Source organism: Equus przewalskii, chromosome 7, assembly GCF_037783145.1.
Source record: "Equus przewalskii isolate Varuska chromosome 7, EquPr2, whole genome shotgun sequence".
Classification (NCBI taxonomy): Eukaryota; Metazoa; Chordata; class Mammalia; order Perissodactyla; family Equidae; genus Equus; species Equus przewalskii.
Genome location: NC_091837.1, coordinates 34,812,127 through 34,828,929, shown reverse-complemented (window position 1 = coordinate 34,828,929; position 16,803 = coordinate 34,812,127). Strand labels below are relative to the sequence as shown.

The following is a 16,803-nucleotide window of genomic DNA, read 5'->3' as shown; positions in this document are numbered from 1 at the left end:
ATGCATGTCATAGTGGGATAGTACCTCCAGTTTCCTCTGAAGTTTGTTAAGCTCACTAAAAAATAGGAATGCCGCTGTCTAATAAAAACGGAGCAAGCCATTGGAGTCAGCACAGGGAAATCAAAGCCCAATAAACAAGAAAATTGCATGTTCTGTATCCTAAGTTAAGCAGTGACATTACCATAAAATGCAGGTGACCCCTTGGGTATGCAGAAATAAGCACCCAAGAAGCTCATGAACATACAGGATGAAAATTTTAAAAGAATCATTCTATTCCAAGTTTAAATTATAATTGCTGGTTAATTCATTCAGGAGCAAATACAACCCATTTCTTTAGGGGCTCTAGCAAACTGCATGGAACACAGCAAATAAAAGAGATTGCTCCAGAAGCACTAGCTTTAGCCCAGGAAGGGATGTTCATCTGTGCTTGGATTCAGAGCTCAATCACTAGGCAGAATGGCCCCTCAAAGATGTCCACTTCCTAATTTTGGAAGCTGTGAATATGTTAGGCTACATGGTGAAAGGAATTAAGGCTGCAGACGGAAGTGAGGCTGCTAATCAGTTGATCATAAGGTAGGGAGGTTATCCTAAATTATCTGGGTGGGCTGATATAATTACAGGACGTCCTCATATTTTATCACTTACAGACATTCCTATTGTCATTTGACTGACCATTTTGGCCTTTTTAAAACACCTGTTTATCTGTCAACTCTTCTTCCTAACATAGGCCTACATTTTCTTATTAATTTATCCTAAATGACTGTCATTTTATTGTCAACAATATCTTTTTCCCCTGGAGAAATATAAAAATCATGCTTTAAAAATCTTTACCTTTGAGCGGCGCAGGGAGCGGCGGCCCGGGCGGCCTCACATCGGCGGCGCCTGCCGGCGGGGACAAGAAGGTCATCGCAACGAAGGTTTTGGGAACAGTAAAATGGTTCAATGTAAGAAACGGATATGGTTTCATCAACAGGAATGACACCAAGTAAGACGTATTTGTACACCAGACTGCCATAAAGAAGAATAACCCCAGGAAGTACCTTCGCAGTGTAGGAGATGGAGAGACTGTGGAGTTTGATGTTGTTGAAGGAGAAAAGGGTGCGGAGGCAGCAAATGTTACAGGCCCTGGTGGAGTTCCAGTGCAAGGCAGTAAATATGCAGCAGACCGTAACCATTATAGACGCTATCCACGTCGCAGGGGTCCTCCACGCAATTACCAGCAGAATTACCAGAATAGTGAGAGTGGGGAAAAGAATGAGGGATCGGAGAGCGCTCCCGAAGGCCAGGCTCAACAGCGCCGGCCCTACCGCAGGCGACGGTTCCCACCTTACTACATGCGGAGACCCTATGGGCGTCGACCACAGTATTCCAACCCTCCTGTGCAAGGAGAAGTGATGGAGGGTGCTGACAACCAGGGTGCAGGAGAACAAGGTAGACCAGTGAGGCAGAATATGTATCGGGGTTATAGACCACGATTCCGCAGGGGCCCTCCTCGCCAAAGACAGCCTAGAGAGGATGGCAATGAAGAAGATAAGGAAAATCAAGGAGATGAGACCCAAGGTCAGCAGCCACCTCAACGTCGGTACCGCCGCAACTTCAATTACCGACGCAGACGCCCAGAAAACCCTAAACCACAAGATGGCAAAGAGACAAAAGCAGCCGATCCACCAGCTGAGAATTCGTCCGCTCCCGAGGCTGAGCAGGGCGGGGCTGAGTAAATGCCGGCTTACCATCTCTACCATCATCCGGTTTAGTCATCCAACAAGAAGAAATGAATATGAAATTCCAGCAATAAGAAATGAACAAAAGATTGGAGCTGAAGACCTTAAGTGCTTGCTTTTTGCCTGTTGACCAGATAACTAGAACTATCTGCATTATCTATGCAGCATGGGGTTTTTATTATTTTTACCTAAAGATGTCTCTTTTTGGTAATGACAAACGTGTTTTTTTAAAAAAAAAAAAGCCTGGTTTTTCTCAATACACCTTTAAAGGTTTTTAAATTGTTTCATATCTGGTCAAGTTGAGATTTTTAAGAACCTCATTTTTAATTTGTAATAAAAGTTTACAACTTGATTTTTTCAAAAAAGTCAACAAACTGCAAGCACCTGTTAATAAAGGTCTTAAATAATAAAAAAAAAAAAAAAAAAAAAAAAATCTTTACCTTTGATTCTGAATTTGTAAGTTTCCCTTTTTTACAGATAAAGGCAAAGCAACCTAGACTTATTTTAGAACTTTGTTACACTGGTAGTGAAAGGTTCTTACTTGTTAACAGAAGTGTGAAAAGCAAATAATGTGGCCTTTACATGCTATTTACTTATGTGTGTGTGTGGTGGGGTGGAAAACAGGAATTTACTTTTTTCAAAATTAAAATGAAGTCTCAAAAGTATCACCAAAGTTGTACTAAATTAGCTTATTTAACAAATTGTGTTTTCCCATATACTCACGAACACTTGATATCAATTACCAAAAGGTCTGCCAATCTGATAGGTGAAAAAACGGCATCTCATATTACGTTGATTTGCACATACCTGATTACGTGTGAGGTTGAATATCTTTTCAAATGTTACTTAGCCCTGCACTGCTTTTCTACAAATTGTCTGTGTATATTTTATATCCATTGTTCTATTTGGGTTGTTTTTTCTTACCGATGTCTAGATATTTTTTATATTTAGGTCACTAATACTTTGACATAAATATTAGAAATACTTTCTCCTAATCTATAGCTTGTTTTAAAATTTTGTTTATGGTGTCTTCAGGTAGACACTAGCTTAAAAATTTGATGTAATCTAATTCATCAATTATATCTATTATGGTTAAGGGCATTCCCCACCTTGAAGTCATAAAGATATTCTCCTATAATTTATCATATACCAAAGGCTTTTTTCTTCCTAGTAACAGAAACAAAGGGGAGGAGTTAGATGCTAGCTTGTCAGATATGGCAGAAAGATAAGCAGACAATAGGGTTAAAGATGGTGGTGAAAGTAGCTGATGTAACTTTATAAGCAATAGCTGACATGGTTCAATGATTACCTCTTGCAACCAGATTATGATCTCTAAATGCCATTTATCACTAAAAGAAACCAGAGTTTCTTGGAGAAATGGCTGATTCCAGTCATGGGGAAGGCAATGCATAAGACGAGCTGAGAACATCCTGCTGTAACATGAAGTCAAGAAAGCTCTCAAAGAGTTCTGGAGTGATGTCAAAAGCACACGAGATATAGTGCAAATGGGCTCCTACTGGCCGAAGATGAGACACTCTGAACGTCCAAACACTACATACTGTATAGTATTGAAACATATCAAATACATTAAATTCCCTGAGTCCATAATGACACTATTAGTCGTCATATAAAGTCGTTATGGCACCAATTCGTTCTGAAATTGGAAAATAAAGGGAATAAGTCAAACGTTTATCTCGAGTTTCCTATATGAACTGTATTTCAGGGTAACTAAACAGTTGAGTAGAGAATGGTACTTAGTAAATAAAGAAGGAATGATAGAATTAGAATGTCACCATTTTGAAACCCCTAATAAAATAACAGATCTAAGCAATCATCATCAGTAGCTTAAAAAACCATTAAGTGAAAGACTGATGTGGAACTTTATAATGGATGCATCAGGTTGGCAAAACCACCAGCCATTAATCAATCTGAGCATTCTGTGCTTCCTGATGCAATGTAATGGGAAGTACAAAGCAGCACCTACAAACAACTGTGACCAAAACAAGAAACCCGAATCTGATTAAGCCTCTAGTTCTTGCCTCAGTTCACAGGAAATACAAATAATAAAAGGATATGTTAAATGACACCATAAGAGAGCATCAGCCAAGTTCAGAATGTGAAAAATTCTACAGGATGAATGGTTTCCTCAACAAATAAATGAGCTAGGGATAGAACAGACTATTCCATGTTACAAATGACGGATCAGATATGAAAGGTTAGGTGACTTGCTGTGGAACCAGAATAAAAACCCAGGTCTCCATTACTTTAATTCATTTTGTCCAGTGTATTCTGACCAAGATCTCTAGCTTGATAAGCTCAGAGTCAGAACTAACTTTCATACGGACAATTTGGTTTTTCCATGTTTCAATGGAAATTCATAGAAAAATAAATTGAGATGAACATGCCATATGAGGCCACTGAAGAGGCTGTGCTAAATACCTAGTTCGAAAGGTAACAATAAGGCTGATTTTTGAAGACAGACAAATAGCTTTCCTTTTAAATGAGCGTTTCATCTTGAAAGGGGGTTCTCCTTTTCCTCATTGACTGTCTTCCTCCTTTTCTTATGACTGAAGATCACACGATTTAAAGAAAAAGAGAGAACCTGAGTTTCCTCAGATGATAGCCGTGTGATTCTTAGGAGCAAATAACACAGACATGAAAGACATTTCCTGCAATGTATGACAGACTTTCAGATTATCTCTCTAGCTAATTAGCATTTTAGAAAAATTGAGTTTAATCATTGAAGAAGCCATCTGCTTATCTGGGAGCTGTCTGGTGAATAGTGCTGGCAACTTCCAAGGGATATGTACCCAGCAGGTACTGCACTTTCTTTTGATTTCTGAAGCAAAGAGAAAGACTCTACCATCTCCCTCCCCACATCCAACTAATTCAAACATAATGCCCTGCCTGTGTCAGGCTATGGTGCTCTTCACTCACATCCAAGAGTTAAGGGGGAGCAGAGGCTGGGTGGAAGGTATTTGAAAGCTCCTCTTGCATATACTTCATATACAGAGAAGAGATTTTTGGCTTTAGTTTCTAAAACACCTGTTTTCCCCCCCATATTAAATGTCATGACAGCAAACACATACTGGCATTTGACATACATCACAATTCCCAGACTGTGTGAGGTGTTGTTTTGAGCAGTCTGAACAATTAAGACTTCTGGAGGTGGAAGAATCAGCAAAAATGGGCCCAAATCCTCCTCAGTCACACACAGATTTCTTTTTCAGTCCTGCGACTTCAGATTGCTTTGGTGGCTGTGCCAGCAGATATTCTACTGTGAAGGGTCTGCTCACCGAGTCACGAGGAGAATGCTCAGCAAGTTACTCTGCTAATGAGGCTTAAAACTAAAAACAACTACATGAAAAATATCTGTAATATTTAAGACTGTCATATATTAAGATTAATAGAATTGAAAATCTTTTGCTAAACTATCCATTGGAAAGATTGGTTGCATCTCTACCCACCAACTCTAAGCCACTGACTTGAAGCCGCCCTAACATTTCATTCTCGCAAGATACAATAACAAATTCTTATCATTACTATCATATGGCTCTGCATTTCAGAGTTTATTTACAATTAGCCAACCAACTCTTAGAAAAATAGATAAGGTATGAGTGGTGTATAGTGAAGCCCTGGGGACATTCTGTGGAAGGCCTTGGGGGCAAAGCTGAGGAAGTGGGACACAATGCTTAAACAAGAAAAGTTATGCTGAGCAGGAAATAATAAAATAGGGATTGCATTTAGGAAAACAAATTTTCCATTTTCTCTTATCTCCTCATGAGTCCATTACCCTTTCCCTCTTCTGTCAGATGAATACTTCTTATTTCACCGAGTAAATAGCTGCAACCAGAGAAGATCACCTCCCCATCCCTCCACATACTCAGTCAGTTCTAGCTTTTCATATGAAAGACACAGAAACTTCCCTGAGCCTTGGTCCCCCCATATATATATATTATGGGGAGAGCGTATCACCTACTTTGTAGGGTGATTATGAGAATTAAATGAGAATACAGGTAAAGCACACTTCCTGATACTTGGTAAGGACTCAATAGTTAGGAGGGAAACTGAGAACCTTCTCTAACAGCTGAATGTTGATTTAAACAACACTACTTCATCTTGGATGTCTGGGTATCCATGAAAGATGTCTTTCATCCTTTTCCAGTATTCATTCATTCAGTATTTCATATGCACTCTCTGTGAGCTAGCAATGTGTTGGCAGTTTGGGATACATGGTGAAGACAACAGCCCTTGCTTCGGAGAAACTCCCACTACTAGGATAGATGGGCATGCAAAAACAGCCACAGTGGCCACAACAGCAGCACCAAAGCATGTTAGGGTACAGGCTCTATAAAGTAGTAGGGACAGAGGTAACTGAGGGAACACACTCTTGATTATCATTTGGATAATGCTTTTCTTCATGTCTACTCCTGTCTTACTCTTCTATGACAAATTCCTCTAATAGTAGTTTGCAAAACAAATACCCTCTCAAATCAGCAGTAGCTCAGCAGGGAAAAAATAGAAGAAAAAGAGTTCAAGCTAAACAAAATGCCTCTACTTTTCAAGGGCAATCATTTAACTATTATTTCATCTGATTACCATCATTTTGTTCACGGGAACTTATCTCCTAAGGATTTCGTGCAGTATTTGATGAGTAAACTACCCTCACTCTGATGGTTCTCATTAATTATTATGAAGAAAATGTAGTGTTTAACGACATCCATCAGCACAAAAATGCTTACATTTAGTCCAAAGTAACATTAAGTACTAAGAACAAGAATGACCTTTGGATAGGTAATTCAAGGGATGATCAAAGAAAACACTCCTATTGTAAATGGAACCAGCAAATATAGTCACAGCTGTCAAAACAGATACCCAAGAGCTAGGTTCAGTCTTGGCTCTTTTCCCCAAAGGAGTTTTATTTGGGAGAAACTATAGCTTTCCTAACTAAAAAAAATATATATGGATTTAGTGGATCTATCCACTACACGTTGTGTTTTTTCCTGATTCTCTCTTGACAATTGCTTCTACTTGGACAGGTTCACATGGGGAATGCCCCAACCTGGCCAGCGGGAGCATTGAGTGTAAATTCCTTAGCTTTTTCAAAATAGCAAAAGAAAATGAATCCCTTTGTATGCATATGTGTGTGCATGTGTGTATGTGTAATGAAAAGCAGGAGTACTTTATGACTGCTCTATGCTATATAAAAGGACTTTGATAAATGTCTTGCATTATGTAATGTCTGCATGCCCCAAAATGCAAGTTGATATGCATCTTTGAAGGATGTACATTCAGAACCAGCAGAAATACTTTAAACTTTCTGAAATCAGTACTCACAGTTTCCACATTTTCTTGGTCTTGTTTTTCCCTCCCTCTCTAATCTTTTATCTCCTTCTTTCCCTTTAATTCTTGTTATGTTTCTTTCATAATTTTATATTAAATTTTGCAGTTCTTCTTGATAATATCTAATGATTGTACTACTTAAGGTTGCCTCAATCCAGTACAAAGTGAGCATTAGATTAGAATTTGCATAAAAACTGAAACGAGAAACAATGCCCTAAGAGGAAACAAGGCTGACTTCCATCATCCTGTGAGGCTCCATACTGTGGCATAGGAAGCAAGGAACGCACTGTTCAGCACTCCTTCCACACACAACACGCCGAGGGTGGAAAGCCTGGCTGAGATCATTTATGGCGAGGTTTTCTTCTCTTGAATTCTAAGAACCACAAATCATTACTCTTTCCCAAGGATAGGCTCACAGCAACCTGAATTCTACTTCTTCTTTGGAGGGCATTATGTCACCGTTCAATTCAAGAACAGCCAAGAGAAATAACACCTGCACACGTGGCACTCCTCAGTGCTTTTCCTTTAAAGCCCCAGAAGGCTCTGACAACTATTACCCATTACCAACACTTCACTTACCAATGCTTCACATACAAAATGGACAAAGTGGAAGACAGAGAGAAATGAGAATCAGAAAAATTTTCTTTCCATTGAGCACCACCTTGCCCCTTTGCCATGGCTCCCCAAGATCCCCACAAAAGGGCAACAGTTAATCCGCTGTTTACTCAAAACCACTGACAGAAGTTAATAGACAGTTATAAACTAATTGAGTGTGTCTGTGATGTTGTCTCCTCATTCATCTGGTTATTCAATTTAACTCCCTTAGTCTTCCATAAGGCACAGTGTCCCTGCTGCTCAAAACAGTCGCTTCTTGCAAGAAGGCCCTGGAACAACAGGAAACTAATAGTTTAAGTGTTCCTCTAAATTTGTTTGACAAAACTGACATTTAGTGCATTGTGTCACATTGCCGGTAATCTGCAATTTACCCCTGGGCATGCAGTGCATGCTCATTTTATTTACCTCTCATCGTTAAAAGCGTAATTAATATTCCACTCTGTAACAAAGATTAGAGATTTGACAAACATTGTAATTTAAATTCTCCATTATGGCAAACATTAAAATCAAACATCTTCCACACGCTCCATTGCATAAAGGACACGTGTAGCTGTAATTTAACTTTTTAGTTTTTAACACCACAAACTAATTTCTGCTGTCAGTGTAATGAGCTGGAAAACACAAATCTTGCTGCTCTCCGTGTGGGCACGGGGCTGTGAGAGATGAACTGAAGGGAGGGAGAGCACCAGTTTCTTTCAAAACGTATTTCCAAATGCACCAAGAAAATTGTATATGCATAATCTAGCAAATGCAGTGTGATACCATGGATCCCCGAAACCATTTTAAGCCTTTAAAAAAACAGCTGCAAAAATAAAACATTTCAAGAGAAAAGAAAGAAATTACTCTGGTATTCTTTTAAGTAAAGGTGTGTATGTATAAGGGAAATATATGCAGATACTGACCCCACACAAAACAAAACAACAACAAAGCCGCACTTGTGCATACTGAGACTTACTAAGACCAAGGTGGTCATTACGATGTCCATCACCAACAGAGCCCTTCCCAGAACACTGTCAGGGGAATATAAGGTGGCCAGCCTGCTGACGGAGTTCTCAAAGATGTACTACCACTCTTCTAATTCATGCTAATTTTCACTGGAATCTCAGCTTCATAAATTTTATGTGACTGATTAAAATTATTGTATGTAGAATACCTTCAGGCAGCTAAAATGGCTCATTAAACAAGGAAGCTAGCTGGGAATTATCAGTAATGGAACAAATTTGTATACGATGAATTTGATGTCTTTAGAAAGAACGTAGGAGGAAGTGTAAGTCCCTCTTCCCCACTGGAGCTGGGCTCCGGAGGGGAGGGAAGGGACGCCTTGATCTCCAAGAGGCTTGCCTATTCCCACTCTTCCTCCCTGAAATGCAGAAACCCCCTGACTTGCCGACTTCTGCATGAGACTTCATTAGTCACTGCCAACTTCAATCTGCTTCAGTTATTTCACATTCAGATCCCAGGGGGAAACATACTCTCTGCTGCAATTTCAGGCTAAACCAAAGATAAACTGATTCACTTTAGAAAATGACAAGCCAGCATGTCCCAACTTACACTAACATCTCACAACACAGAGAAAAGTTTGTGCAAATACTATTAACCCTGCCAAAGGATTAAATGAAACAGATACACATTGCCAAGGCAGAAGACTTCCAAATGGTCTAAGAGTCAAACACTCTACACAAAGCTGTTTCCATAAGCAACACAGTTCTGGAGTTAAGCACATCCGTTTCCCTCCACCCAGGGTAGGCGCAAGAGCCCTCCTAATGGATTTCCTCCTAAATGGTTCTTCTCCCAGGCATCCCATCTCAGCGGCACTGGAGGAGACCCGAGATCACTCCTGAGGAGCATGAATAGTGTACTAGTTTATAGCACTTAAAATGAAAATCTTTGCCAGCTCCTTGTAAAAAAGAGCACTCATTTCTATGAAATGCCTGTAATTTCCCACAAAATGCTTACGTATTCCCCATGGAAATAATATGTCACCAGATGATTCAGAGACGATTTATAAACTAGTTGGGCAAAAAACTAAATCAAAACATACCTGGTAGTTAAAAAACAAAATTTTGAAAAAGAATAACCAAATGAGAGATTTGGCCTTCCAGAAAACAAAACAAAATAGAATTATCCTTCCCCCCCCTCCCAAAAACAGGAAAAAAAATTGAAAACAAACTAAAACAAGTATATTATCAACACAATCACACTGAATCAGAAAGAAAGAAATCAGCAGAACGTGTTTTCTTTACCTTACAGTCTATTATGAGCATTAATTACAGGTTTTGCATGTCTGAACTATTATTAATGTTATGTGTAGATACAACTGTCTGCGGGTCTAGAAATTATTTATTTATTGAAATTAATTAGAATAGGATATCATGATCTCTTTTCAACCATAAATTCTCTTTATTCAAAATTTTAGTGCACATAAATTTAAATCTCCAAATATTTGAAGTCATTTCGGAAAATTTCAGATACAGAGGATGTGAATGGCCAGGCAATCCTACTGGGAATAAGTAAAAAGAGAGAGATCTGGGGTCAGAAATAGAAAACCAAGGTAAAGTTGAATATGGAGCAGAAAAAGGTTTTTGCAATAAAACCAATCAACATGAAGGAAAATGAGGAAGAAAGCAGAACCATAGAACTTCACTCTTAAGAGAAAGACACGTCCCTCGGCACGTGCTTTAGCTGAGGCTAAGTAACCCACAGTTATTGGTGGGGAGAGGTTATGTGAAATATGTTGTGTAGAATAGGAAAGGCTACTCCAAGCCTTTTTCATTCAAAGCATCCAAGTTACTCTTGCCTCAGGGAACCAGGTAAAAAGAGGGAGGTAGGACTTGAGGAAAGAATTAAAGCAAGGAGAGAATAATCGAGTCTTAAAATCAAAAAGGCTTTGAACAACTGTCTATAATGCCAGACACATGGGAAATGGCTCTTAATATGTATATTTCCAGGAATAATAAAAAATGCTTTCTGAGTATCTTCATGAAATTTTGGGAATGGCAAGTCTTGCAAAGTTTCTACCAAGCAAGAGATGGTAAATGACACATTGCACAATATTGGTTATTACTATTTTAAAATACATTTAGGCAGTTGATGGCCCATTTATATAGTGCTTCATCTTCATTGTATTATAGAATGGAGATAGGACACTTTTAGGGGTGTCATAGATTCCTCTTCCCATTGCTTCCCAATCTTGTTCCTCAACCATAAATTTTCCTAGTACATGATTTTTCAGAAACCCAGTTCTGGACATAGGGAAGGTACTTTTAAGAGAATAACTTTCAAATTTCATCCTATTCTCTGGGGTTAATGAAGTGGTCAAAATGGTACTAGTCAAAGAAAATCCAGCTTGGTCCTACAGAAAAATGTATTTAAATCATTAACAAGGATGTTCTGAATTTCATATGAGAAACACAAACTACTCACTGAAAACTCAAAGTCTGGATTTAAAATTCAAAGAGCCAGAGTCACTGCAGATAAAAAGAAAATGCATCAAGTGATTTTCAGAATTATAACAATACAATCTGCATTTTCTTTGCCATCATGGGTAATAACCAAACCTCTTAACAACACTTAAATAAACAAAATTAGAAACAACCATCGCTTCAGCTTTTGAAGCTGCGGTTCAGAAACTGCTACCTAATGTTATTGCTGATTAATGTTGTCACTGTGTCGTTACAAATGCACCACCAAACAGAAGCACACCTTTTCTGACAGGAATCCAGGGGTCACAATTTCATCCAGTGACTCACTAACACCTACTTTCCGCATTACTCAGAGCTTCTGTGTGCCTTTCCTCAAAGGCTGTGCTCACAGGATCCTGGTTCCTGCTGTACCAATTGCCACCACCCAAAGCCCTCTATGGGTGGGGCCTGGTATTTCAAACCCGGGAGAATCCTAGTGGCTTTGAGAATTCTTTGAGTCTCCAAAATTTTCTGGGCCTGAATTTATTGTGTGATACGACTAATTCCCATTTCAAAGTTTAACCCAGTCAAAAGTAGTATAAACTTGGGTGACAAATACCTGAATCCCAGGACTCTTTTGTTGAGGATGTCCTTCATTTGTGAAGTATCAAAAGCATGCTGATAGGGAGTCTATTTTATGCTATGTCCTGTCAAAGTCCTGCCATCGAATATGTGCTTAATGAATGCTAGGTGAATGTGAAACTGACCATCCTGAATAGTTCATTTTGAACACAGCCTCATAGATGTGAAGGCTTGTTTAGGCCAAGAATAATTATCAGTCATTCTCTACCTCATTATCCAATTTCAAATTTCTGCACAGCACATACCACTATCTTATATTTGTCTCATACCCTCATTTTTTTCAAGTCCTCTTCTCACTAGAATGCAAGTTCATCTCTCTGGTTCACTCCTGTAGTCCTAGCCCCTACAACAGCAGGCTTTCAGCAGGCATCAGTTGAATAAGGGAATGAATGAGATAGGTGCCACTCTAACACTCTCTCTCTCTCTATGAAATCTATTCATCATATCCTTTACCACTGTCTTATCCACAGATTCCTTTACACAACTGCTGCAAACATGCCACTTTCAGAGAATGTGCTCCAATAGAGCGCCTGCTTTCTTTGCTGCTCCTCCCTCAACATACTTCTGCATCAGGGGAATGTGTATAGCCCCCCTTTCCAATAAACCTTCTCTGGTTCATAAGGTTTTGTTAAATGGGATTTCTCTAGGTTTACGACTAATCAGGTCTAGTGCTAACTGGATACAGCTTCCTTTACCATCTTGGGTGTGAGGTTTCAGAACACTATAATCAGCATGCTGTAGGTCCTAGAGGACTCAATTATGTTACGACACATTCTGGAGCCTGTTGAGTTTTCCTGTGCTGAGTATTACCATCTTAAGTCATGCTGTTACTGCTTAAGCATTTAAGAAAATATTATGCATAAAAACTACCCTCACAGAATATACTTAGCATAAATGACCTCTGTTATTTTTGTGATGAAACAAACCAAAAGAAAAAACTTAAAACCTCCATTGAAATGTTCATGATTCACAGCCAAGAGGCTAGGGCATCAAAGCCTAGTAAGCTCCACACATCACTCCTAATATTGGTGCGTGTTATTTGCTGGGAACCCAAACTAAACATACTAGAGTTTGAGTTTTATATTTTCAAGTTGGCCTTCTGGAATGTTGGCAGACAGAATATAATGAAGGCCAGAAAATGAGGAATTGGCCTAAAAGTGGCTAGGAAGAATGTTCAGGAAGTTAGAGGAAGCAAGTTGGGACGAGGGTGGTTGGTGGGCAGAAGGTGAAGAGAAACAATGGACTTTTGTTCTGTAGTCATAAGATGTAAATGTTAGTTAAAAATCTCACATATATAATTTATATTATAAAAAATTATACATATATACACACATATACATACATACATGCTGGGGAGTGACAAAGAAGTATTAAATTTTTAATTAAGAAATATAATCATTACTGTTCATAACCCTAGACAGTGAAGAACATAGTTTCTAGACCTGTTAAAAAATGCATTAACTACAGACCAAACATTCACTGTCATCCCTGGGGTTCACATTTGTACATGGCATTTTCTTTTCGTATCTGCCCATTCCTCACATGCCCAGCTGTCAAATTTCCATCCTTTCTTTCTGACTTCCTCTCTGAAGTCCTTCCTGTCCTCCTACCCTGGCACATGTGACCTTTTCCCCTCTGGGGACATTCTCATTTCCTCTTCCACAGTCCTCTTTTGTAGCCCTGATCATTGTCTTTTCTTGACTCTTTTCTTTACCAGACTGTGAATTGTGAATTGTTTGAGATGACCGTTTCCTTCGTTTTTTTTAATCTCTGCCCATTCATTTAACAAGGTTTTTATATCTTCTCATGTCCTCACTTCTCTTCTTACCCAGTTATGACAATCATTCCCTTACAAAGCTCGCAACTCTTCAGCTCCTCCATCACATCACAAAACCCTGCAGTAAGTCCACTCTCCACCTCTCTGGCTTGCATCCTTACTGGTGGATATGGCTGGGAAAACATGCGCAGCCATTCTGATGAGGACAGGATCGCTAATCTCCAACGAGCCCTTAAGGCTCTCTGTCAATCACACCGTGTCTCCCTGGACCATTTGCCTTCCTTCTCTGCTCCAAAACAATTTCATACCTATTCCTCTCTTCTTGAATCTTCATTCCACATCTTCACTCTCAGCTGATGACTTTGCTTCCTGTTTCAGTGAGAAAACTGAGGAAATGTAAAGAAACCTACACAAGTGTCCACCGCACCTCTCCCCACATCCCCTGCCTTCCATTCCGTTATGATGGATAAAATGACTGTGCCTCTGAGGCAAACTCTCCCGCTGTGCATCATGTCCCATGCATCCTATTACTCAAAGAGACTGCCCTAACGATTTTCCCCTCTTTTGCTACATCCCCAATTTTCCTTCTGTTATTCATCCTATCTTTACTCTGCATTCTCCTCCACCTGGATCCCATCGCTCTGCTTCTTTTTATAGCAAAACTCCTCTAAAGAGTTGCTTATACTCACTGTCTCTAATTTCTCTCCAATTTTCTCTTGAAACCATTGCAGTAAAGATTTTGCTCCTAGCTGAAGCCATTAGGCAAGATTTCTTGTGACCTCCATGTTGATAAATCCCATGGTCTCTTTTTTTAGTCTTCACCTTACACAACCTATCAGCAGTTTTTGGTCAAGATGAGCAGTCCTCTCTCAGTATTTACTTGGAAACTATCCTTCCCCGGTTTTCCGCCTCCATCACTAGCAATGCCTTCACTTTGCTTGTTCATCCTCATCTCCCAAAGGTAACGCTTAAGGTTTTTAGACATAATTTCTAACTTGTGAATATCTGTCAATCAAACATATTTCTCTCAAATTGCCAAAATTTTTTTAAAGGTTTTATCCTTTGCTATGAATTTTATTATCTGTTTTGTAAGCCAGCAAACCAAAAAATGGTACAAATATTAGAATTAATGCTTTTCTGCAATTCATTATCATTTTATTATGTAAAAACACTTGCTATAGTAAAAATTATAAATTTCATCCTAAAGTTATCACTTTCCTTTAGTTTTTATCTATTTGAACATTCTTAATTGTTGTTTATACAGTTGGCAATGTTCACAGTAATCATTAGTTAGGGTCATTTTTACTCCTTTATAATAAAAACACAGGTATACTTCAAGTGATTGGTAGAATTTCCACCAAAAGAGACCCCAAGGAGATTTTCACTCATCTGTCATCAAGCATTTTGCTGATTTTTGCTGGTTTTAAGTTTTAATGACTAAACAATACTTAATCAAATGGTTGTATCATCATTTTTTTAAATCATGTCACTGTTGTTGGAAATTTAGGTAGCTTCCAAATAATTCAGTCGTATATAATCCTGCGATGACCATCCTTATCTTTAAAACTGAAAATTCCCTTATAAGAAATTCTGAGCAATATTGGATTAATTAGCATGCCCATTTAAAATAACAGTGATGCAAACAATAAATTGCTTTAAAAAAACTTTGTACCAGTTTCTACTCTCACCACAAAATGCATGAGGATGTGCTTCTCACTAGACTCTAACTGGATTTTAAAAGTAATTGTCAATTTGATGTGAAAAATAAACTATTTTATTTTCTAAATTTATATTTCATCATTTATGAATGAAGTTGAACAGATTTTAATGTATATATTGATCATTTGCATTTCCACTTTTATAAATCGACTGTTCATATCCTTCGCCCATTTTTCTATTAAAATCTCAGTGCATCATTCATGGATTTGAATGGATTACATCAAGAGTATCAGCTATTAGTTATTCACAAAATGTTCAGCCTTGATAGCAGTCTTTTGTTGCCTCTACTGTTCTCTCTCCATTCATCTCATTGTGCATTTCCTCTCTTCTTTCACAACCAGAACTAATTCTTTCCCATCCTTCAAGGCTCAGCTCCTTGATGCATCTAACATTTTGGTCTGTGGTGACCTCACTTTTCTCTGAACTCAAAAGAAATCATTACCTCCACCTCATCCTGTCTTATTTAATTAATCACCTTTCAATATGTATAGTGTCCTATGAGACCCATGAGGTAAGAAGCCATTTCTCACACTTCACAGGCTCAGCACATTGCCACTAGACAATAGTGTTCCTAATCACTGGGCCCTCCAAACACCAATGCCAAACAAAAGTTAGCACTGATGTAAAAAGCATTTGCAATTTTCCTCTCCCTGAAGTATGTTTTCCCGAAGAAGGAAAATGTGATCAAATATAAACAATTCTCAGATAATAGAAATTCATTATGTATCTAGATGAGATTATTTTATATTACACAGTCCAAGCTGACATTATGTCCTGAGACGAACAAGTAAGTAATTATGTGTGAAAGCTAGCAGTGTGCAAATGGAAATATTTTTGGCAGATGTGATATCCACTGAACATAGTGGATGTGTCAAATTATTTTTATAACTCAAGCATAACATATCATTCCAAATATGACTATATACGGATCACAGCCATATTGCATATTGCTGTATTCTAAAACACCAAAATATTGAAAGTTATAAGGTCATGACCAATTAAACATATATACATATACTAAAGAATAAGGAAAGCAAATCCAAAGAACTTAGTGTAGTTTATTATTAGTTATGGAAACCATATGCCTGTTTGTACACATTTCTAAATATGAAACCATATAAGCGTAACCTAAGGCCATACATTCACATAGGAATAGAAGGGATGTCTGTCTGGAGAACCCACAAGGCAGCCTAATGGAGTGTTTTTTTAGTACCAAATGGGTAAACTTGATATGTATACTCCTTTTGTGTATAGGGACAGAATTTATAGTAGTGAGAAATGACTGTTTCTGTGTCTATTAAGTGCATAGTTCTTCAAGCTTTCTACTAACTAAATGTTTTAATATTTCAGCTTTGAACTTTAGATCACATTCTTAATTTTTTTATGATGAACATACTTTGTTCCCAAGGCTAGAATAGTTGTCTAATTGTCAAGCAAATTGGATAAACTGAAATCATTTAGCTACATGATATTTGGGCTGTTAACAATGTAAGAGCAACTCTAAAAAAAAGAAAAAAACCTAGGCACTTAATAGTAATTTAAACAGCAGATATCATTTTATGCTTGCAAATGCATATGAAACAAA

The 16,803-nt window shown here is 38.2% G+C and overlaps 1 protein-coding gene and 1 pseudogene across 8 annotated transcripts in view; one reads left to right on the top strand and one right to left on the bottom strand.

Annotated features, from left to right (window-relative positions):
• The window catches only part of PTPRM (protein tyrosine phosphatase receptor type M), a 771,793-nt gene that overhangs the window by 156,218 nt on the left and 598,772 nt on the right, over positions 1-16,803 (bottom strand). The gene's annotated exons all lie outside the window — the stretch shown is intronic.
• On the top strand, positions 515-2,154 carry LOC103552887 (Y-box-binding protein 1 pseudogene; annotated as a pseudogene).